Here is a 23440-nt window from a genome sequence, read left to right as displayed (position 1 = left end):
ATCTGGCACTTAAAGTCACCTGAAGCAGTGTGTATTTCTTCGAATCATGCATCAAACCTGCTATGGTAGTTATAAACGTATTTTGGTGCCATGCCCATTCTGTCTTTGGCCTCTCTGCTAAGGTAGCTTTTTCATTTACAGAGGCAAACACTTGCCTATTGGTTACTGGAAACCCTAGATACCAATTAATTTCACACAGGCTTTCCAAACATTTAGAGAAGAGAATAAATAAACGTAGACTTTTTTTATCATTCAAACTCTTTGTATCCCTGTCCTGCACTATTGGTCCACCCAGTCCCTATGTTCTTTTTTTCTATTAACTGATAAGTATCACAATTAGTCTTTGGTATATTATCACACTCTGTTCCTGAATGGTTATGGAGCAGTTTATTATCAGATGATGTGGAGTGGATTAAGGATTTCCTGCATCCCAGGTTCACAGTTATATTGTAGTGACCATTTTATTGCTCAAGAACCAACTTTTATAATCAAGCTGGTGAATTGGTTGAAAACATTTTACCAAATTAAATTTAAATATGATTTAAAGTACAAAATTTGATTCCGCGCCCAGGACCAGAAATCCTTAAGCAAAATAATATACTTATTTGCAGCAATGTACACTGTTTCTGTCCATTTATTATTTGATGGGCAGGAAGTGGAGCTATGAGAGTTCAAGAAAAATGCACCTCGTTTCGAATAGGAAGCATATTTTTATACAGCTGTATGTTCAGGACTCTGGTGAGTGTCATGTGATCCACTGACCAGGATTTGAAGATTAAGAGGCATTTTTTGAAGCAATAGCTTTTAATCATGAAATAATCATGGACTCCCACCATCCTGGATGACAATTCTATGATAATGAACTAAGTGGCAAGTCATGTGAACCATACATGTGGAATAGGTTATTATTACATGGATGGACACATTTATGGTCTGTTAGGGGAGAATTTGTACAGTGCAAACCCTGAACTCAGGCATTTCAAGGTCTAGTCCTGTGATAAAGTATAAAAAGTAGGTATGATGTAATAAAATAATTGTATTGCAGCATGTGTTACTTTATACTGCTTACTACCCTGCAAGCCAATCCATGTGTAGGGTTTGTGGTGGGAAAGGTGTTGTCTTTATTTTGTGAGCCTATGTGGGAAGTGTTCCATGTTGTGCATGATGACCACCGAGGTTCGATTACCGAGTTATGGAACGTAGTAGTTTGGTGGATGAAAAGGTGTGAGAGACAGATGTGCAGGTTATGGTTTTTAGTATGATTGCAGTTTTGAACAGCACTGCACGTCCATATGGTTTCTTATGGTTGTAGTCTTCTTAGCTGGTTATGGCAGAGGTCAGGAGTATGCAGTTTGTTGAAGAGGAAAGCCAGAACTTATACCAAGCTCTCTGGTTACATATTGTGCATTGCAGACACTGAATGGGTATCTGTTTATCCCTTGTCAATGAAGCTGCGCGTGAAGAGACTTAGGGAACGATTCACAAGTTTCTTGGCCTTTAGTAGCTCACAATCATTTTCACGGATCAGAAGTAGCTCTCACTGCAGAAAAGGTTGGAGACCCCTGTTTTAGGGACTACTCATCTCAGCGTTAGTGAAGAAACCAACGCCTGCCCAGGACCTTAGGGCACCATCTGTTTTGTTGTTTGCCGACGAGATGAACATGCCTGAGGTGAAGAAATCGAATGCTGCAGAAGTCTGTAGCAAATGCACAATGTTCATCACTGGACTAACTTTGACTGCTGTCATCATTGCTGTGATAACTCCGGCTCGAAACTTGCTGTCTGCTACTACTCCTGTCCCCACGAAACATTATTACTTCACTCTTCCCTATCATGAAAAGAAGCACCGAATGTCATATCTCAATAACACTTTCATACAAATGTTGCATCATACTCATAATGCTACGAACGCTACCAACTGCTGGGTATGTGGAATGATGCCAGCCCATCAGAAGAAGGGAGGAACGCCTTTCATTCCCTTGCCATTCTCGCATAATGGCTCCTGTAGAGCCTGGTTTGCGCTGTTGAGGGCCTCTGAAATCAGTAATATTACTCTAGCTGATGTAGGAGGACTTAATGCACAGCTGAATAAGATTTGTTACCCCGCTGAGGAAGGGGACCCACGAGCCAAAGGAACTGTATGGGAAATGGAGGAGTATCGCAAAGGAAATTCCTCCACAAGTTATGTTTTCCCCAACACTCGAACGGCCAAGGGTAACGGGCCTCCTGTTATCGATGTTACTAGGGCCCAAGCGAATCTTTGTATGAGCAGTTTTGACAGCATTCAAGTGGGAAAAAGTGACTGTACTACAGTATTGAATATCACTGGAACGAACAATAGTTTTCTATCCTCACACAACACTTACTTCATTTGTGGAAGTAAAGGTTACTGCCATCTACCAATTGGATGGTCTAGAATACGCTATGTGTCTTTCTTGCTTCCACCTGTGTTCCTAGCACCTGCATCTTATCATAAAGATCAAAAATTGATTAAAGACATTTCCTTGAACCGATTCAAAAGAACTATAAATAATGATGAAGTGGATCAAACTACTGTATTACAGCAGTATGTAGACTTTAATTTGGGACTCTTTTTCTTTGTTGGTGAGGCTTTGAACAGTAGGAAAGTACGACGCTTGACCCGAGTGGTAGACGCAGTGACTAATCAAACAGCAATGGCTCTTGGAAATATTACAGAAGAACTCCAAATTACGAGAATTGTGACTTTGCAAAATAGAATGGTGCTAGATGTAATCTTAGCGGGAAACAACCTTTACAACGCAGTCATTACATCGCACTACATTTACAACGCAGTCATTAAATTGCAACATCCTTTACAATACATGTCACTACAACGCAGCCATTACATTGCATGTCACTACAATGCATGTCACTACAACGCATGTCACTACAATGCAGGCATTACATCGCATGTCATTACAACGCATACCATTACAACGCATAGTACCCCTACACTATCCAACACTTACCCTACTGTTGCACTCCCTGGAGTTACAATAGTAACTTTTACCCCTACACTATCCAACACTTACCCTACTGTTTCACCCCCTGGAGTTAGAATAGTAATTTTTACCCCTACACTATCCAACACTTAAAGCTACTTTTGCATCCCATGGAGTTAGAATAGTAATTTTTACCCCTACACTATCCAACACTTACCTTAAATGCAATGTAATGGTATGTGTTGTAATGGTATGCGTTGTAAATGTATAATGCGATGTAATGGAATGCATTGTAAATGTAATTTTAAAACATTTGTTGTAGTGGCATGCGATGTAAATGTATGCGTTGTAAACGATGTTGCGAGGTAAAAACTGCGTTGTAAAGGCATGCGTTGTAAATGTATGCGTTGTAACGTCATACATTCAATCTTAGCTGATCGTGGTGGAGCATGTCGCATTATTGGGAGTAGCTGCTGCGTGTTCATCCCTGACCACGCCCCTTCTGTGTATGATGCCATTTCCAAAATGCGTAAAATAGCCACTGAGATACATCAAGACTCAGGAATATGAACATGGACTGGATGGTTCTGGAACATATTTTCTGTATGGGTTCTGAAAATATTGTCGGCCTTGTTCATAATTATTGCAACTCTCTTCTCTTGTTTATGTATTCAGTGTGGGCCAATGCTCTGTTCCCTCTGTATTTCCAATTGTACTACTTGTTTACCATCTAAAACGAATGTCCAAAATGCAAATGCCCGTTTAGCAATAGAACGAGAAATCTGTGAAATGATGTTAATTGACATTCATGATGTGTATTGTACCCCTTTGAATAAATAAGAAAATGTCTCAGTTTATGCTAAAAGGGTCGTCTGTGGAAACGTGTAATATTTTCATTAGTATAAGCAACAGTCATTTTGGCTGTGGTGTCCAGTTTGTTTCCTTCGTAATTCTTTCGTCCCCTGCTGTTCGCCTTTTCACTCTGCTTGTGTCATCTATTTTAGTTGACCTCCTGACATGGCTAAGCAACGTACGTGCTGGGGGGGTTGTAGCTGCCAGTGCACCTGGTCTCAGATGTTATCTGTTGACTGTTTTCTGCTGCCATAAGCATTCCTGCTCCCCCTCCCAATTTGCTGACCGCGTAGTCATCCATCTGCCCTCGTTTGCTGATAGCCATTTCTAAACTTGTTCTTTCCATTTCTGTCCACATGCTTACATTGCAGAAAACCAGTATATAAGAACGATGGTTTGTGAGTTCAGTGTACTACCTCCTGCAGCACTTGAGAGTGTTGTGTGGACGTGGTCCCACTCATGAGTGATTAATAAACTTGTTCTTTTATTTCAACGCCAGTGCCGATCTCTTTTTGTTAGTCTTTGGACCCGTGGACGAGAGGGTGACCCTACACCAGTGTGCTCACTTTTGGGTAGATTTCCATACTATTGTACAATTATGGATCTATTGTTATGCTGTTGCGGTTCTGTAACAAAGCATTTGAAGTTCTTCTATGCCAGGTTTATGCATCTGGTATGTGTGCAAATGTTCTTCTGTCACTGCATAGTTGTATGTGTGCGAGTGGAGTGATGGATCTGATGTGGCACAGCTGTGACTTTTTAGGATATGGTTGTGGATCTGTTAAGTTATGTTGTGATTTTGGTACGGTTGTTGATTTGTTACAGCGCAGTGGTGGTTTTATTTTGGCACCCTTGTGGAACTTTTATAGAATGCTGTGGTTCTGTTGCGGCTCCAATTATGGATTTATGATGGGGTGGTTGTGGTTCTCTTGCGGTACAGTTGTGGTTCTGTTAGGGCACAGATTTGGTTTGGTTGTGGTGTGGATGTTGGTTGGTTATGGTACAGTTGTGGCTCTGTTATGATAGGTATGTAATTCTGCCTCCTTTTCTTTGCGGAGCGGCTTTATTCGCACAGTGCCACAGCTTTTCTGAGAGGGTATTATGGCATGTGCAGAGAGACTGTGCAAGGCACATACCATCACTGCCCCTCTAGAGGCTTCTGATGTGGCAGCCAAACAAATGTATTTATGCAGGTTAGCTCGATTTAGACTCGGAGCCTAAAAATATCTGTGCACTGGCTGCGGGTACGTTATTAGGGGCAACGGCAAATATCAGACGGCAGGTGCCTGGTTTGACTGGTTTATTATAATGCGATATGTTTCAAAAGCCTCTGGCAAAGCAGCATGAATGCTATTGAGCATGTTACATGGGTGAAGAATTACCACTGCCCCAAACATCACTGGGCCCAGCAGCATCACTAGCCCCAGCCACACCTACTCCCAGCAGCATCACTGGCCTCAACATGGCTAGCTCCCTGCAGCATCACTGGCCCCAGCATCACTTGCTCCCTGCAACATAACTAGCCCCAGCATCACTTGCTCTCAGCAGCATCACAAGCCCCAGCATCACTTGGTCCCTGCAGCATCACTGGCCCCAGCATCAATTGCTCCCTGCAGCATCACTGGCCCAGAGCATCAGTGCCCGCAGCATCACTTTCTCCCTGCAGCATCACTGGCCCCCAGCATCACTTGCTCCCCGCGGCATCACTGACCCCCAGTAGTATCACTGCCTCGTAGCAGCATCACTGGCCCCAGCATCACTTGCTCCCTGCAGCATCACTGGCCCCAAGCATCACTTGCTCTCAGCAGCATCACTGGCCCCAAGCATCACTTGCTCTCAGCAGCATCACTGGCTCCCAGCATCACTTGCTCTCAGCAGCATCATTGGTTCCCAGCATCACTTGCCCTCAGCAGTATCACTGGCTCCCAGCATCACTTACTCTCAGCAGCATCACTGACTCCCAGCATCACTTGCTCTCAGCAGTATCACTGACTCCCAACATCACTGACCCCCAGCATCAGTTGCTCCCAGCAGCATCACTGGCCTCCAATAGTCTCACTGGCCCCCAGTTGTCTCACTGCCTACTAGCAGCTGCACTGTTTCCCAGCAGCATCATTTGTCCTCTGGAGGCTCACTGGTCCTCTACATCACTTGCCTCCCACAAGCATCTTCTGAGCCAAGAAGAGATGTGGGTGGCGCAGGGTGACATCGACCTGCCTTCATTCGACGCTGGAGCACAGCTGGCAGTCCGAGAGGAGGACGCTTTGCTGGCCAGATGCACTGCATTCCTGGCCCTGCGTTCGCACTCTTTGAGCCTAATCACTGGTATTAATCCGCACCCCTTCTCCCCCCACCCCGCAGACGCCCCTCTTAAACTGGTGTCTTGTGCGACAGTGATTTCACACGTGACATTCCCGAAATGCGGGGAGAAAGCTCATCTCTGCCGACTTATACTTTCACGTGCATTTCATGTGCCGCGCAAAGTGTGATGGTAGAATTTAATATTTTGGCTTATGTGGGAGAGTCCTTGCTTCACGTGCTGCATTACACTGGTCTCATGTTCTCCAGTGAGGCTACACAAAAAACACAAACACACATAACAATAGTCCCGAGGCAAAGACAGGTGATCACGCGCTCCAGGGGGACACAACAGATGACATTCACGGCAGTGACGCGCGCTGAAAGGTCAAGAAGGTGGAATCAGCTGATCAATGTCTGCGAATTCAAGGCCCCGCCCCTGGCTGCAGACCGCGCGGTGCAGTGCACGTGTCTGTCTGTCTGAAGGAGGCAGGGGCGTGCGGCACTGCTCAGTGACAGGCGGCGGGGAGGGGGGCATGTTAGGAGTGCGTGTGTGTGCATGTGCGTGCGCGTGAGGAGAAGGGAGGGGCCGGTACGGAAGGTCCTCCAGCACTGGCCACAGAGACGAGGAATGCTTAGAGGCCTCTGGCCTATGCGTACGGCTGACAGGGGGGGGGGGGGGGTTTCAGCGAGGAGAGTCCTGCAGCAGCGAGGACTGGAGGGGTCTCGTCGTTAAGAAGAGAGGTGGGAAAGGACTTGCAGCTCTCGCCACTGAGAGGAGTGTGGTCTCCACGGCTGTAGTTGTCCCTGAGAGGAAAGGATTGTGGTGGACCACGCTGCAGCTGCAAGTGAGAAGAGGGCTGCAGTGGGCCAAGCTGCAAGGGAGAGGAGGGGTGCAGTGGGCCCTGCTGCAGCTGCAATCCAGAGGAGGGGTGCAGGGGGCCCCGTGGCAGCTGCAAGTGAGGGGAGGCGTACAGTAAGCCAAGCTGCAAGCAAGAGCAGGGGTGCAGGGGGCCCCGTGGCAGCTGCAAGTGAGAAGAAGGGTGCAGTTGGCCCCACTGTAGCTAGAAATGAGAGGAGGGGTGCAGTGGGCCCTGCTGCAGTTGTCCCTGAAAAGATGTGTGGGGCTGCACTGGGCCACAAGGGGACTCCAGTGGCCCTGTTGCAATGTCCCCGAGAGATAGAGTGTGGTGGACCCCGCTGCACTGCCAACGAGAGGGGGAAGAGTAGAGGGCCCTGCTGCAGCTGTCTCAGGGGGTGGGGGCAGTTGAGGGCCTTGATGCAGTTGTCTCGGGGGGGGGAGAGGGGGGAGTAGAAGGTCAGTTGTTTCTGAGAGATGAGGGGTAGAGGGTCTTGCTGCAGTTGTCTCTGAGAGGTGAGGGGTAGAGCGCCTTGCTACAGTTGTCACTGAGAGGGTGAGTGTGGGGACTGGTGCAGATGTCTCTGATGGGGGTGGGGGTAGAGGGTCTTGCTGCAAGTGTGTCTGAGAGGTGAGGGGTAGAGGGCCTTGCTGCAGGTGTGTCTGAGAGGTGAGGGGTAGAGGGTCTTGCTGCAGGTGTGTCTGAGAGGTGAGGGGTAGAGGGCCCTGCTGCAGTTGTCTCTGATGTGGGTGGGGGTAGAGGGCCCTGCTGCAGTTGTCTCTGATGTGGGTGGGGGTAGAGGGCCCTGCTGCAGGGGTCTCTGAGAGGTGAGGGGTAGAGGGCCCTGCTGCAGGGGTCTCTGAGAGGTGAGGGGTAGAGGGCCCTGCTGCAGGGGTCTCTGAGAGGTGAGGGGTAGAGGGCCCTGCTGCAGTTACCTCTGAGACATGGGGAGCTAGGGTCATGCTGCATTTGTGTCTGAGGGGGGTGGGAGTAGAGGGCGGTGGAGTTGAGGGCCTTCTTGCAGTTGTCTCAGGGGAGGTGGGGGGGCGGAGTGGAGGGCCCTCCTGCTGCTGTTGTCTCTGAGAGGGGGTAGAGGGCCTTGTTCCAGTTGTCTCTGAAGGGGGGAGGGTCTAGAGGTCCTTTCTGCAGTTGTCTCTCTGAGGGGATTCGGGGGCCATGCTGCAGTTTTCCCTGAGAGTAGGAGTATGGGGACTGGTGCAGTTGTCCCTAGAAAGGAGGTGTGGGGTGGAGGGTCATCTTGCCCCTGTCTGCAGAGAGGAGGTGTGGGGTGGATGGTCATCTTGCCCCCGTCTGTAGAGAGGAGGTGTGTGTGTGGAGGGCCATCTAGCCCCTGTCTGTAGAGAGGAGGTGTGGGGGGTGGAGGGTCATCTTGCCCCTGTCTGCAGAGAGGAGGTGTGGGGGCTGGAGGGTCATCTTGCCCCTGTCTGCAGAGAGGAGGTGTGGGGGCTGGAGGGTCATCTTGCCCCTGTCTGTAGAGAGGAGGTGTGGGGGTGGAGGGTCATCTAGCCCCTGTCTGTAGAGAGGAGGTGTGGGGGGTGGAGGGTCATCATGCAGCTGTCTGTAGAGAGGAGGTGTGGAGGGTGGAGGGTCATCTTGCCCCTGTCTGCAGAGAGGAGGTGTGTGTGTGGAGGGCCATCCTGCAGCTGTCTGTAGAGAGGAGGTGTGTGTTTGGAGGGTCATCTTACCCCTGTCTGTAGAGAGGTGGTGTGGGGGGTGGGGGGTCATCTTGCCCCTGTCTGTAGAGAGGAGGTGTGGGGGGTGGAGGGCCATCCTGCAGCTGTCTGTAGAGAGGTGGTGTGGAGGGTCATCGTGCCCCCATCTGTAGAGAGGAGGTGTGGGGGTGGAGGGTCTTCTTGCCCTTGTCTGTAGAGAGGTGTGTGTGTGTGGAGGGGCCATCCTGCAGCTGTCTGTAGAGAGGAGGTGTGAGGGGTGGAGGGTCATCCTGCCCCTGTCTATAGAGAGGAGGTGTGGGGGGTGGAGGGTCATCTTGCCCCTGTCTGTAGAGAGGAGGTGTGTGTTTGGAGGGTCATCTTGCCCCTGTCTGTAGAGAGGTGGTGTGGGGGGGTGGAGGGTCATCTTGCCCCTGTCTGTAGAGAGGTGGTGTGGGGGGGTGGAGGGTCATCCTGCAGCTGTCTGTAGAGAGGAGGGGTGTGTGTGGAGGGCCATCCTGCAGCTGTCTGTAGAGAGGAGGTGTAGGGGGTGGAGGGTCATCGTGCCCCCGTCTGTAGAGAGGAGGGGTGTGTGTGGAGAGCCATCCTGCAGCTGTCTGTAGAGAGGTGGTGTGGGGGGTGGAGGGTCATCCTGCCCCCGTCTGTAGAGAGGAGGGGTGTGTGTGGAGGGCCATCCTGCAGCTATCTGTAGAGAGGTGGTGTGGGGGGTGGAGGGTCATCCTGCCCCCGTCTGTAGAGAGGAGGGGTGTGTGTGGAGAGCCATCCTGCAGCTGTCCCTTAGAGGAGTGTGGCTGTCCTAGCTCACCTGTCCCTGGCCGGGGTCGTGTGCGGGGTGGAGGGTCTTACCGCACGTGTTACGGAGAGAGGTAGTGTCGCAGGCCTGCTTCAGTTTTCCCTGAGCAATGGTTACTGAGTTCCCTGCTGCAGGTGTCCCCGAGAGGGAAAGAGTGGCACATACCTGCCAACTCACACGGTGCCACCGTGTGACACATGATATTGACTTCATCAAACGGTCTCCCAGTGAGGTGTTGATATCACAGAGTGGCAGGGAAAACGAGCTAAAAACTACTGTAAATAGTGCTGACGTCCATATATGGTGTGTGAAAAGGCCCCAGGACATCAGCACCAGCCGCAGCAAGGTTGGGGGGGGGGGGGATCAAAAGTGCCCCGCCCACTTCCAGGCCCCGCCCCATCCTCACATGGTGAGATTGTTGTTCAAGTTGGCAGCTGTACTACAGCTATTCTCGAAGATGAGATGTGTGACATCTGCACTTGTCACTGAGATAAGGGGCGTGGAAGGCTCAGCTTCACTTGCAGCTGAGGGAAGAAAGAAAGAGACCAGCGCATGCTCACCTGGAAGGAGTGGACTCCTTTCAGCCGCAGCACAGCATCTTCCCCAGTGTCCTGCAGCGGCTCCAGCGCATCTCCTGCAGGCAGCGTATACCATGGGCTCCCCCCCGAAGCCACTGTATCTCCTGCTGGTGCTTAATGGAGGTTATAGGGGGTCTCTCCTCTGGCCTCTTCCGGATGCCAGTATATCCTCTGAATGCCACCGCGTTTCACTTCCTGGTTAAAGTGTATTCCCTGAAGGCTCCTTCAGTGGGTCACAGTGCATCCCCGGCAGGCACCTTCAGTTAGTTACAGTGTATCCCCTGCACACTCCTTCAGTAGGGTACAGTGTATCCCCTGCACACTCCTTCAGTAGGGTACAGTGTATCTCCTGCAGGCTCCTTCAGCTGGTTACAGTGTATCCCCCGCAGACTCCTTCAATAGGATACAGTGTATCTCCTGCACACTCCTTCAGTTGGTTACAGTGTATCCCCCGCAGGCTGCTTCAGTTAGTTACAGTGTATCCCCTGCACACTCCTTCAGTAGGGTACAGTGTATCCCCTGCACACTCCTACAGTTAGTTACAGTGTATCTCCTGCACACTCCTTCAGTAGGTTACAGTGTATTTCATGCAGGCTCCTTCAGTTGGTTACAATGTATCTCCTGCAGGCTCCCTCAGCTGGTTACAGTGTATCCCCTGCACACTCCTACTGTTAGTTACAGTGTATCTCCTGCACACTCCTTCAGTAGGTTACAGTGTATTTCATGCAGGCTCCTTCAGTTGGTTACAGTGTATCTCCTGCAGGCTCCCTCGGCTGGTTACAGTGTATCCCCCGCAGAGACCTTCAGTAGGTTACAGTGTATCTCCTGCAGGCTCCTTCAGTAGGTTACAGTGTATCTCCTGCAGGCTCCTTCAGTTGGTTACAGTGTATCTCCTGCAGGCTCCTTCAGTAGGTTACAGTGTATCCCTCGCAGGCTCCTTCAGTTGGTTACAGTGTATCCCCTGCACACTCCTTCAGTAGAGTACAGTGTATCCCCCCCGCAGAGTCCTTCAGTAGGTTACAGTGTATCTCCTGCAGACTCCTTCAGTAGGTTACAATGTATCTCCTGCAGACTCTTTCAGTTGGTTACAGCGTATCTCTGGCTGAAGTTTCCACTGTATATCGAGCTGGCACTACACCTGCTGTAGGTGAAGGTGTACTTCCTGCAGGGTACGCTGTGTCCCAGGTGTGCTCTCGTATTACAGGCACCTCTTTCTGTTTACAGTGTATCTCTCGCCGACGTTTCCTGCAGATTGCACCGTACGTCTTGCAGGCTGAAGCTGGCAGTGTACCAGCTGTACGTCAAGGTGTACCCCCTGCAGGTCACACTGTGTCCCCGGTGTTGTCTGGGGTAACAGTTGCCCCTTTCAGGTTACTCTGTTTCTCTGGTTGATGCTCCAAATGATATTGGTTATGATGCCGGCTCCAGTGTATCCCAGTGTGCCCTCCTGCAGCTTACACTGAAGGACTAGTTTGCTCCAGTGTATTCTTCACCGTGTTGCAGTGCACGCGCCCAGGTGAGTTACAGGGATGCTCCACAGGCTACCGGACATCTCCTATGGAATGCTGCAGTTGGCAGTGGTTCGCCTGTAGGCTGCACTGTGTGCTCTGGGGTTACAGGTTACAGCCTACCTCCCGTGCCCGGTTGCAGCTGGCAGTGGGGATCCTGCTGGTTACAGTGTATTCTTTAAGCACTCCAGTGTATTCCCGTTGGGTGACAGTGTATCCCTTGAGCACTCCAGTGTATTCCTTTGGCTGACAGTGTATCGCTGAGCACTCCAGTGTATTACCTTTGGGTGACAGCGTATCACTCCAGTGTATTCCGTTGGTTGACAGTGTATCGCTGAGCACTCCAGTGTATTCCGTTTGGGTAACAGTGTATTCTGGTCGGGGTACAGTGTATCCTCACACGGTTGCTCTGTGAACTTGGGTGATTCTCTGGTTACAATGTATCCCCTCTGCTCTGTTACCAGTGGATTTCTTTCCTGGTTGCTGTGTATCCTCTCCCATTTGTTCTGTGCACATCAGTATGTGCCCTCCGTGCCCCGCGCACTCCCCTCCAGCTGACAGCGCATCCTCACGAGCTCCTCCAGTGGCTTCCAGTGATTCCAGTGACTACCCTTCAGGTTACAATGTATCCTCCCAGCGTCCCCTGCGGGTGGGTCTCTCCCAGACACGCCGCGTCCTCAGATTCCTCGCAGGCGCTCTGACAGGTGCAGCCGGATGTCTCCTCTTCCCGCAGCTCCCGGACTCTGCCCACCTCCTGCGATAGGAGCCAGCAATGGCTCCAGCCTCGCACCGCCTCCCTCCGTGCCTAGGCCCAGGGAAGAAGCGCAACCGGCCCAGAAACAAGCTCGACCGAGGCGAGGCGTGCACAACGACGAGAATGGCGTTCTCGGTGTCAGCCCACATAACTGCACTTTCTGTAGTGTATGCAGCAGGCAATAAAATAAAACCTGCATAGTTCCCATCATTTCGTTGTATTTAATGTATGCACAACTCGACGTAGATGCAACAATAAAGGACATACAAATATTGCTACAGAGTTTATATTCATGTGTGCAAAATGTGAGGAAGTTTGCAACATTCCCCTAATTTATATTTATTCGAAAATATTGGGCGCAGCTTCATTTTGGTATAACCAAGTCTATCTTATTGCTTACTCTCCTTCGTGCAAAACGTAACTGCTCATCTTCATGGCATCATGCATGCTTATAATTTCAGCAAAGCTCTTTAAAAAATACATGTTTGGTCTTTAATGAAAAAAACACACACTCGATTGTGTCACTTGATTGAATTCTGCGGGAAAAGGAGTCCAAAGTTGTACTGGATTTTTTGTATTATTATTTTTCAATGATTATTAGTTGATTGCCACATGGTGCCCAAAAGATATTTCCGCATGCAGTGTTTTTTTTCCACTGCACCAAGTTATCCTTGCTTGCTTTCTTTACTCACCAGAGTGCTGAAATTGTTTGTCATAACCTTCCCACGGTATTTATATATGTATTCTACTACATATGATGCATGAAGATATTTCAGGTCAAATCCTGTAGTATACTTGAAAACATACAGGGAATAAAAAAAAAAGAAACATGCCTGTTTTATTTCCTGCTGAAGTAGATTGGGTTGGTTAGTTTGTACTATAGATCAAATCCCCAACAGGTAGTGTCAGAGGGCCTTCTCCCAACATTTGAGCAGATAATATAATATTTGTTCCTGGAGGGATGTTTCATATCACTTGCAGAGCTCTCCAAGGAATGTGTGAAGCACCCACCGATTCTCTGTCTCAACTAATTTATACACAACTTTACATCCAAGAAGTATGCAGATAGTAAAAAAAAATATGCGTTTTCCAAAATGCATTTTCATTTACAACATTGAGAAATACATGACATGTAGTGAATGTTGAATTCTTCAAGCTGATAGGATTTTCTGTAGGTTTTATAGGGTGCTGCTTTCATTAGTGACTTGCATGTGACTCCAGTCGAAGTTATCGCCATCAAAATGTCAGTCTGGAAAAATGATTCCACCAAGGGTCTCACACTCCATTGACGTGGTACAAAACCCATATTTCACAGGGACCTGAGAAATATGAAAAATATTCGACAGGTACCTGTAAATTTGGGTTTCATCCTCACAATGACAGCCCCCAAACCCTCTATAGCGCTTTACCGATGTTAAGGTCCTTGTGAATATGCAGCAATGGATGGTCACATTATGCAGCAGTGTTCTGTGAAATCGCTTTTATGCCACAACCTTTGCACTATTGCACGTTTGCACACGTTTTAAACGTACTGCCATCTTGTATTCCGATGTTGTGTGTTGCACATTTATCCAGGAGGCTTGAGTAAGCATAGCCTAGCTTTAAGGTTGGAATAAACAAGCGAGAACTACAAGTTTAGTGTCGTCACAGAGTTCTATTGTTCTCCACTGTATCATCTCCCAAAGGCCTTCTCACATTCTTCCCACGAGAAGAGCTAGGCGCCTGCTCGCTAGCTGCTATCCAGAGTTGCGTATGAAATCACACGTCCTATCCTTGGTTTGCCACATCATAGAAAATGTGTAAAATAAACGTGAAATTGAAGTGACCTTAGCGCTGTATTCCACAACAGGCAGCTGGTGAAGCTCCAGTCTGTTGTTATGCAAATCTGCACTAGGATTATTATTTCTGCTTGCTGTTTTTTCCATTAAACATGTACTAGAGCTCAGTGGGATTTTAGAGTGTTGTTTTCCTTCAATAGAACCTGGTGCATTGCGTGCCGGGACATGTCTTCAGTCAGACACTAAATGGGACAAGCACTAGGCCGGACCCCAAAACATGACCCAAGGTGCCAAGGTAAGGGTGATGTTCCTCCAAGGGTACTAGGTGGAGCTCGGCACAGCACTGGACCTGATAATCTGACAGACAGTCTGATCCTATTTAATATTAATTGTTACTTTGCAGAGCCTCTTTGTCTGTCATGTTTCAAAGGTGCACCAAAGTGTGATCTGGGTAGGAGACGATGGGATAATGACCTCATTGGGAGGGAGGAATGGGAGAAGTCCCACAGAGGAGACTGTGTTTGAATAATCCATGGTATAGCCTAAGGGGGCACTGGAGAATAGTGTGAATACAAGGATGCTAGGCGGGAGCGCCAGGACCCGAAGCACAGGTTCTTGGACAATTAATCTGTGTGAGAAAGAGGCTCTTTGTTCCAGCCACACTGGCCCCTTCGTTAGCCCTCCTGATGCATAACTAAAGACTGGCCGAAAGCAAGGGGATCTTTGAACATGAGTGGACAATAGCCAGGGCCGGCTTTAGGGCAGTGCGACTGGTGCGGTCGCACTGGGCGCTGACCTGCGGAGGGGGCGCTGGCATCATGGAGGGGTGCTGAGTTTAGCAATAACTTGTGATTAAAGAGATGAGGGGCGCTTTTGTCCAGTGGTAGTGAAGGAATCCGAGGAGGCAGCCATGGGGTGTGGGGGCGCCAAAAATAAATATAGCACCAGGTGCCACCAGTGCTAAAGCCGGCCCTGACAATAGCTTTCCTCCCTTAAGGTACAAGATCACTCTGCAGACATTAAGTGAGGAACCCACCTTACTCGACTTTCCAGGAGGAGGATGAAAGTCCCACTCAGCCAACAACCACAATCCTTGTCAGGGTGAACCAAAAAAAGTCACTAAATGTACCTGAGATAGCATGGCACAAAGAAGTCAGGCTTATTTTGAAGGCAAGCATTTATGGAGCACACAAGCAGTAATAAAGTGAAAACACAATGCCAGAAAAATCCCTTTCCAATTTGAAAGCATATTTTAATAAACAAAATGATAGCACAACACCCAAAAAATACAATCAGTAGAACTGGAGATATTAACTTCTAAAGTATTAAAAGAGAAAATAGCACCTAAAAGCATAATATGCCACCTGAGGTTTTCTGGTCACGCTGTTCTGGGACAAGGTGACAAGTCCAGGCTAACATCAATGGAGTGAGGCTGAGTACAGGACCAGGTCGGGTCCATTGGGCTTTGCACCCTATGTCCTTAGAGTGAGGTCTGCAAGTTTGTGCGTAGCTCGGCGATCAATCAATCATTCAGGGGTTTTTAAAGCGTGGTTACTCATCTGAGAGTGTCTCAAGGTGCTGGGGGGTGGGGAGAGGGGCTGCTGATCCGCCTGGGTATGAAGGGTCATTCAAAAAGGCATCTGCACTATGTTATGGAGCCTGTCTCCGAGATTTCCAGAAAGACTGGATGTATATCCATAGATATACAGCAGACGTTTGACACATTGAATTGGGAATATATGGTAGCAACCATGAAAAGATTTGGCATTCCAATTGGCTACATGACATGGGGCAAGCTCTTATACACGGCTCCTTCGGCCCGGTTCCGTACTGGTTCCCACATATCCCGCTCTTATCCAGTAGCAAGGGGAACACGATAAGGCTGCCCCCGTCGCCGCTGCTATTTGTACCAGCTTTAGAACCCCTACTCATTAAACTCCGTCAGGAAGCGGGAAACAAAGGGATCCGACTGGGAGGGGCAACACATATAGTGTCAGCATATGCTGGTGACCTCATACTATACATAAAGGACCTAACAGATGACATGGAGCCTATCCCAGATATATTTCGACAATTTGAACGCGTCTCAGGGCTGGCAATTAATGCAAAGAAATCACATGCATTCTTTATGCAGCATAGGGATGACCTGGAACCCATTAAATTTGGACAACTCACTCAATTGCCCCTTAAACCTTTCAATACCTTGGAAAACAGATTTACTGGGCTCCCCAGGACCTTCTAGGTGGAAATTTGATGAAAACTATTAGATCATTGCGGACCCAGGTCTCTTTTGGACAACATTACCTCTCTCAGTGATGGGTAGAATAGCCATCTCTAAGATGGTGATGCTCCCACAACTATTATATTTTTATACTAACCTACCAATCCTGATTCCCACAGTGATCTTCCACACATTAGATTCCCTTCTCTCAGAACTCATTTAGAGAAAGGGACGCAAGAGGGTGAGCCTGACAATACTGCAATCAAGGCCAGACGAGGGGAGACTAGGGTCCCCTGACTTTCGAGCATACTGCATGGCTAGTCAGCTGCAATGGTTGTCGTATTGGCTTGCCTGAAGCAACTTGAACAAAATTGGTTATACACTACAAATGATGAATTGGGGCACAATACATACACTACTGCTGCCTGAAACCGTAATACCCCCCACCATACCCCGTCTACGTAGAACAGCTCTCCTACACTGGAGAAGGGCCTTGCAATATACCAAGTGGATGTCCCCATACTCACCTAATATCCATTTAATCGGAATCCCCAATGCAACAGGGCTAATCACTAGACGCGGTATCTCTCAATGAGTACAGGAAGGAGTGACAACGGTGGTAGCGCTGTTTATAGACAGTATACTAGCAGATCACGAAAACTTTGCCCAAACTCAGGGAGTGCCCCACACATTGTTCATATTACATGCTACAATCTCCCACTACATTAAACAATGCTGGTCTCCGGACAGAAACAAGCCCCCTACCCATGAATTAATATATGCTGTATACCTAATGGGAGAAGGACGCCATCTATCAGATGGCTCTATACGGGTACCAGGACACATGCAGGCGCCTCCCTTGCGCCCCTGAGGGAAAAATGGACAAGAGATATTGGTAGAAATTTAACTGATAGGGAAAGGAATTCTCTGTTGGAGCTCCCCTAAAAAGTATCCTGTAACCCCAAATTTAAATTCGTACAGTCTACGATCCTACACAGGGCATATCTTACCCGACATCACCTTAATTGTATATATCCAGACGCGCAAGTATGCTGACCTAGGTGCCAGACTCCAGATGCAGATATACTGCACAAGTTGTGGGAGTGCCCGCACTTGAAGGGGTTTTGGTTCATAATAGGACAATTGGTAAAGGAAACTACGGGCACCTCTGACTGGGGTACAGATAAAAGCTGTCTATTAGGACTACACAGCCGCCTGAAAAAACAGAAAGTACAATATCGATTTGCAGATATGGCTATTCTCAGAGCGAAACGTACCATCACCATGAAGTGGAAATCAGCTCTTCCGCCTACGCTATTCACCTGGCGCAAAGAGATGATCCGTTGGGGTGAGGCAGAGAGTGCTGTTATCAGAAGGGAGGAACTCCGAGGGTTACGTAAAATATCCATTTCTATGGAATGGGATCAGATGATAGAAACACTAAAGGCCATTGATCCTTTTGATCCCACCAGCCCCCAGAATATCACACCCCCACCTCAGCCGAACAGTAGACAACTGAACCCAGACAGCCCTAACTTAAATATTGCGCCACCCCATAGGGAAATTGACTGAAAGCACAATAGCTTAAATGCGGCAACTCAACGTATTGACGGTATAACTCTTACCCAGACCATAAACCATGTGGGTGAGCCAGGGAGGTGGGTGGGGGGAGGACAAAATGATAGTTGGGGTTTACTGCGTCTTTTTGTTCAGTTTCCTTAATAGTGGAGCATTACGAGATGTATTAAAACATAACTATCTATATGGACGGAACCAATTTGTGAATGAGCACCTTCTTATTATACTAATCATAACATGCTCTAATGTTCACCACTAAGCAAAATACTGCAATATTTTGATGTGCTGTATTAAACCAAAACGAATAAAATTGTGTTTAAAAAAACAAAAGGGTCATTCAAAGAGCCAGGTCTTGAGGTCCTTCCTGAATTGGGTCAGCGATGCGGATTGCCTGATGTGGAGGGGCAGGGTGTTCCAGGTCTTGGTGGTGAGGTAGAAGAAGGATCTTCCTCCGCTTCTGGGCTTGCGGCTCAGAGGGACGGAGGCCAGAGCGAGTTGGGCGAAGCGGAGTTGTATGGTGAGTGTGTGAAATGCGAGGCGGTGGTTCAGATATTCTGGTCCTGCGTCATGGAGAGCATTGTAGGCATGTGTGAGGAGCTTGAAGGTGATTCTCTTGTTGATTGAGAGCTGCTGGAGTTGCCGGAGGTGTTGTGTTATGTTGCTGCAGTGGGGGAGGTCGAGGACCAGTCTGGCTGCAGCGTTTTGGGTGGTCTTTAGTTTCCTGAGCTGTTTGGTGGTTGTCCCAATGAGGCTGTCAGCTGTGCGGCAAAGCTTTGCTGGACTTTGCATTGTCCAGCATCCATTCTGATGAAGCTTTTTGCTGTGTGGCAAGGCTTTGCGGCGCTTGCTGATTGTTGTGGAGAAGTGTGGCTCAATGGTTAGAGCGGCAGACCCTGATGCAGAGGTCTGGCCCGGGACCAGGGTTCAATTTCCGCCCCGGCGGGTCTTGGGCTCAAAATTCCACGGACCCGATAACTCTCGCCTCGGTGCCTATTCCAATCATGGAGTCCCACTCTGCAACTCTGGGCAATAGCTTGCTTAATCTCCACAACGGCCCCCACAACGCTAAAGGATGCCTGGCCTCCACCTTAGGGGTGCCCAGGAGTGGACGCCTCACAGGGAAAGCCAGGATGGGTTCCACAGCGGTATTCGTACAAGCGCCTTGAGACCCTTGCGGGTGAGTAGTGCGCTATACAAGTATCAAATATCAATTGTTCCGATAAAGCTCTTCAGTGAGGGCTTGCAGGCCTCGGATTTGCTTCACTGCAGGTCTGATGAAACCTTCAGCGAGGCAAAGAGTGGTTCTCTCTGATGCCAGCTAAGGGTCCAGTATCCAGGGGCTCCTCTTGGAGACCGGGGCTCACTCCAGGAGAGGCCAAAAGCAGGGATAAGGCAGGTGCAATTTCAGATCTAGGCAGGTCTAGTTGCAATAGGTCAGCTGGGCAATTACAGTGAGGCCCCTGAAGCTTGCTGTGTCTTTGCAGCACACACATGAGGTCAGCCAACCAGTGCTTAATTTGAGCCTGTAGTTTCTGGTGCTCAGCACAAGCACTTATGACAGTATCCCACATGGTGGTGCTGTTTCTCTACCTTTGAGAAGAGCACAAGTAGAGTTATTGATCAATACAATATACAATAACTATTACCTGACACCCAAACCATTCTCAAAGCTTTGGAGGCTTGATATAGTCGGCATTGTTTCACTTGTATCAGTTTGATAGTTAGTAGTTGTGTTGGCACCATAATTGGCAGCACTGGCAGGAGAAACGGGTTGTGCAAGCTTCGTGGACTTGTGACGAGGGCCCTGGCATTCATTTTGTTTTTCAATATTAAGCTCTGCAGCCAACTGACCCTCAGAGTCATTCTGGGTAGCCTGGGATGAAGATAAGCAGGTCCAGTCTTCATTCTCAGACAGCAAGGTAATCCTTCAAGTAGCATGGCAGTCCTTTGGCAACTGGACAGTCTTTCGACTGTAACTTACATAGGTCCAGAAGTGTTTTAAGAGTGCACTGAAGGTCCACTCCTTATACCTGGTGCCAGCCTTTGTGGATGTGGGGGGGAGGCATCCTGTCCTACCTCCACATCTGATTCTGGAAAGTCCTTCTCTTTCCCTGTCAAGGCTCCACACTGCCTGGGGTGACAAAAGGCGCTGTTAAGTTTCTTTGTGTGTGCCGGTGTCAAGCCCTTTGAGGTGTAGGCGGGACATGGCACAGCTCTGCCCCAGCTATCCTGGAAGAAGTGCCCATCCAGGAGACACCAAGTCCCCTTTCTGTCACTTTCTGGGATTAATACATAAACCTCAATTGCACAGCCAGTCACAGTGTGGAAACGTGTAATATCTTACTTAGCATAAGCGACAGACATTTTGGCTGTGATGTCCATTTAGTTTCCTTCGTAATTCTTCTGTCCTCTGCTACTCGTCTTTTCACTCTGCTTGTGTTATCTATTTTAGTTTACTTCCTGACTCAGCTAAAGCATTGTACGTGCTGGGGGTTTGTAGCTGCTAGTGCACATGGTCTTAGATGTTAACTATCGACCATTTACTGCTGCCATAAGCATTTCTGCTCCCCCTCCCACTTTGCTGACCAAGTGGTTATTCATCTGCCCTTGTTTGCTGATAGCTATTTCTAAAACTTGTTCCTTCCATTTCTGTCCACATGCTTACATTGCAGAAAACCGGTATAAAAGGGACGGTGGTTTGTGAATTCAGTGTACTACCTCCTGCAGCACTTGAGAGTGTTGTGTGGACGTGGTCCCACTCACGAGTGATTAATAAACTTGTTATTTTATTCCAACTCCGATGCCAATCTCTTTTGTTAGTCTTTGGACCCGTGGACAAGAGGGTGACCCTGCACCAGTGTGCTCACTTTTAGGCACATTTCCACAACAGTCATGTGGCATAGGTCACTTGTAGGAGGCACAAACGGTAAGGAGAAAAAATGGCAACTTTCCAAAAATTGGACTTTACCATTTAAGAATATGTTAAATTACAATTGATTTGGGTGTAAACATATTTTTTCTAACTGATCCCAATAAAAAGTTATTACTTATTAACTGTAATAAGAAACCCATCACAGTAGTAGTGGATAGCAGATATAGGGTTTACAACAGTGAAAATACTTTAGGAGTTTTTCACTGCCAGTACATTAAAACCGAAGTACACATATCCTGCTTTTTTAATACAATGCATCCTTTCCTATGACCCTCTAGGGCCTACCTTAAAGGTGTCTTATATGTATTTCCAAGGACGGTTTAGACCTGGCAAAAGATTTATTTTACCAGATCGAACCGGCAGTTTAAAACTTCACTACATAATGCAGTGCAAGGCCCGAGCCATGATCTAAAAGGCTACTTTAGTGGATGGCACAAAGAGTGCTGCAGCCCCACTAGTAGCATTTTATTATCTAGGCCCTGGGTGAATTTAATACCATATACTAGTGAACTACAAAAAAATTTATTTATACCAATCAGGTATATGCCAATTGTACCATGTTTTAGGGAGAGACCACAAGCATGTTACCGCTGATTAGAAGGGAAAAAGGGCAGAGTCCTAATGTGAACAAAAACAGGTTCTGCCACAGAATGGAAAAAAACATCTGGGGAAGACCCTGCAAAAAGGATCAGGTTCAAAATTAGGGCAAATCTCTGGTCCATTGAAATGGTAATTTGCACTTAGCATATTTTGATGCACACTAGATATTTTAGCATCAAACATTTGTTAGACTTCTATGAGCTTTTCAAGTGTCTAGTTTCTTTCACGCACCCTTTCCTGTATTCTGAAGGGAGTCAGCCCACTCCTTCGTGTTACACTGCAGTCAGACAGCAATGCGCTCACCTCCTCTCTTCGTACAAGGTGATTGGATTGTCACCCAATACCAGAAGCCTTTTAATCAATGGTCGGGCTCTCTTAGTGGTGCCTGATCCTGGATGGAATCATCAGCTGGCCCATGGCCAGCAACAACAGGATGGTCCCCTCAGCCTTGCTTTGGGAACCCCATTCTGTCTACTTAGAAAAAAAACACAGGTTGAGAAATATTGTTAGACTGTGCATTTTCTTCTTGCTCGACCTGTACTTACAGGTCCGATGATGAAAAAGTAGAGGGTCCCTGTTCTCTGCGCCCCTCAGAAGGGAAGCCAAGTGAGTGGAATTGTGTGGTTCAGGAAGGCCAAACAATTAAGGGGTACACTGGAACACAGCCGTAGCTCATTGGAGACTACCAAGACATGCCTAGACAAAATTAATGTTGGATTTCAAATGTGTAATTAGTTTCAGATAGAGGGATGGAAAAGAACAGACAATAAAACAACATTTAAACTTGCAACAGCAAGTACAGTCTCTGCCCTGGAGTGCACAAGTAGCCAAGGATATGTGGGGAGGACCGCCATTGCATTCAAGAAAAGAACTTTGGAATATCTAGGCACCATAATAAACAGAGGCTTCAGTTACGCAATTGCCTGATATTATCATTACAAACTCTCAACTTCCCTGCTAGATGTGAGGTTGTGAAGAAGGAAAGAGATGGAGACAGGACTGGATATTAGAGACAGTTGGAATCAAAACATGTCATGAGACTAAGCACAATTCATCCTTTTTGGCTCAAGGTGGATGAATCTGTGCATCTGGATTAGCATAAAAAATTAAATGAAATTTAAAGTATTCCATTAAAAAGTGTAGTAAACAGAAACATGGCATAGTGAATACAAATAAAACTCACTGAACATTAGAATTTCACCATCCATTGCACACCATACACCCAACCTATATTGTAATATCGATGGTTTTGCCAATGGTTTTGGGGAGAGGAGTTGGCCTAACGGTTAGGGCGCTCGACCTCGGACCTGGGGGAACTGGGTTCAAGTCTCGGTAATGACGCTGAACATCCTGTGATTCTGGGCAAATCACTTAATCTCCCTGTGCCTAACAAAAAAATGAATGTGTGTCCTCGTGTAACGTAACTGGTGCTATGTAAAGCGCTCTGATACCTGATTGGATTCGGGTCAAGTTCTCGCTATATAAAACTCTGCAAAAAAAAAAGAAATGCTACTAGGAAATGCACCGTATTAGCGAATGAACCTACAGAGTTGTGGTTGGCAACAGGGAAATACACATAAGAGTGACAAACTACAAAAACGAAAAGTGCACTGGAAGCAGTGCAAGAAACACACCTATATCCAGCTAGTATTTGTCCTGGAAAGAAAGGACTAATACATAACATGACCTTTAGCACAGGGCTGGTGAAATGCATCTCCGCGAGTGAAGCATTCATCCTTTACAGTGTGAAAATTGTGGGTATATATTTATACAGTCATGGATCAAGCAGTGTAAAAGGTACCATTCCGGAATATGGAGGGATGTAACAGGAAGTGTGGTGGCCCCAAAGTTTCTTCTCTCTAACCTTGACTGTTTGTGGTCATGAACTTGTTAGAAGGGAAGATTGGTGATGCAGAAACCCTTGGCTTGCGTCCTTCTTCACTTAACCACCCAACACTGGGCCGCAGACCAAAACCACAACATTGGAAAAGGGATTAGGACCACTCCTGCCACCCATCCACCTCCTTAAGGTTT

At 47.8% G+C, this 23440-nt stretch overlaps 1 protein-coding gene across 2 annotated transcripts in view; it reads right to left on the bottom strand.

Moving 5' to 3' along the window:
• Nucleotides 1-12317, bottom strand: part of RALGPS1 (Ral GEF with PH domain and SH3 binding motif 1) — a 1694135-nt gene extending 1681818 nt beyond the window's left edge. The window contains exon 1 of one of the 2 annotated variants that reach the window (XM_085613823.1): nt 10018-12317. The gene's annotated coding sequence lies outside the window, so the exon portion shown is untranslated. The remainder of the gene's footprint in view (nt 1-10017) is intronic. The other variant, XM_085613822.1, reaches the window with a different exon arrangement.
• Nucleotides 12318-23440: the final 11123 nt, after the last annotated feature.

Source organism: Triturus cristatus, chromosome 1_2 (assembly GCF_964204655.1).
Source record: "Triturus cristatus chromosome 1_2, aTriCri1.1, whole genome shotgun sequence".
NCBI classification, from domain to species: domain Eukaryota; kingdom Metazoa; phylum Chordata; class Amphibia; order Caudata; family Salamandridae; genus Triturus; species Triturus cristatus.
The sequence above is the reverse complement of the archived record's forward strand: the minus strand, read 5'-3'. Positions and strand labels throughout refer to the sequence as shown.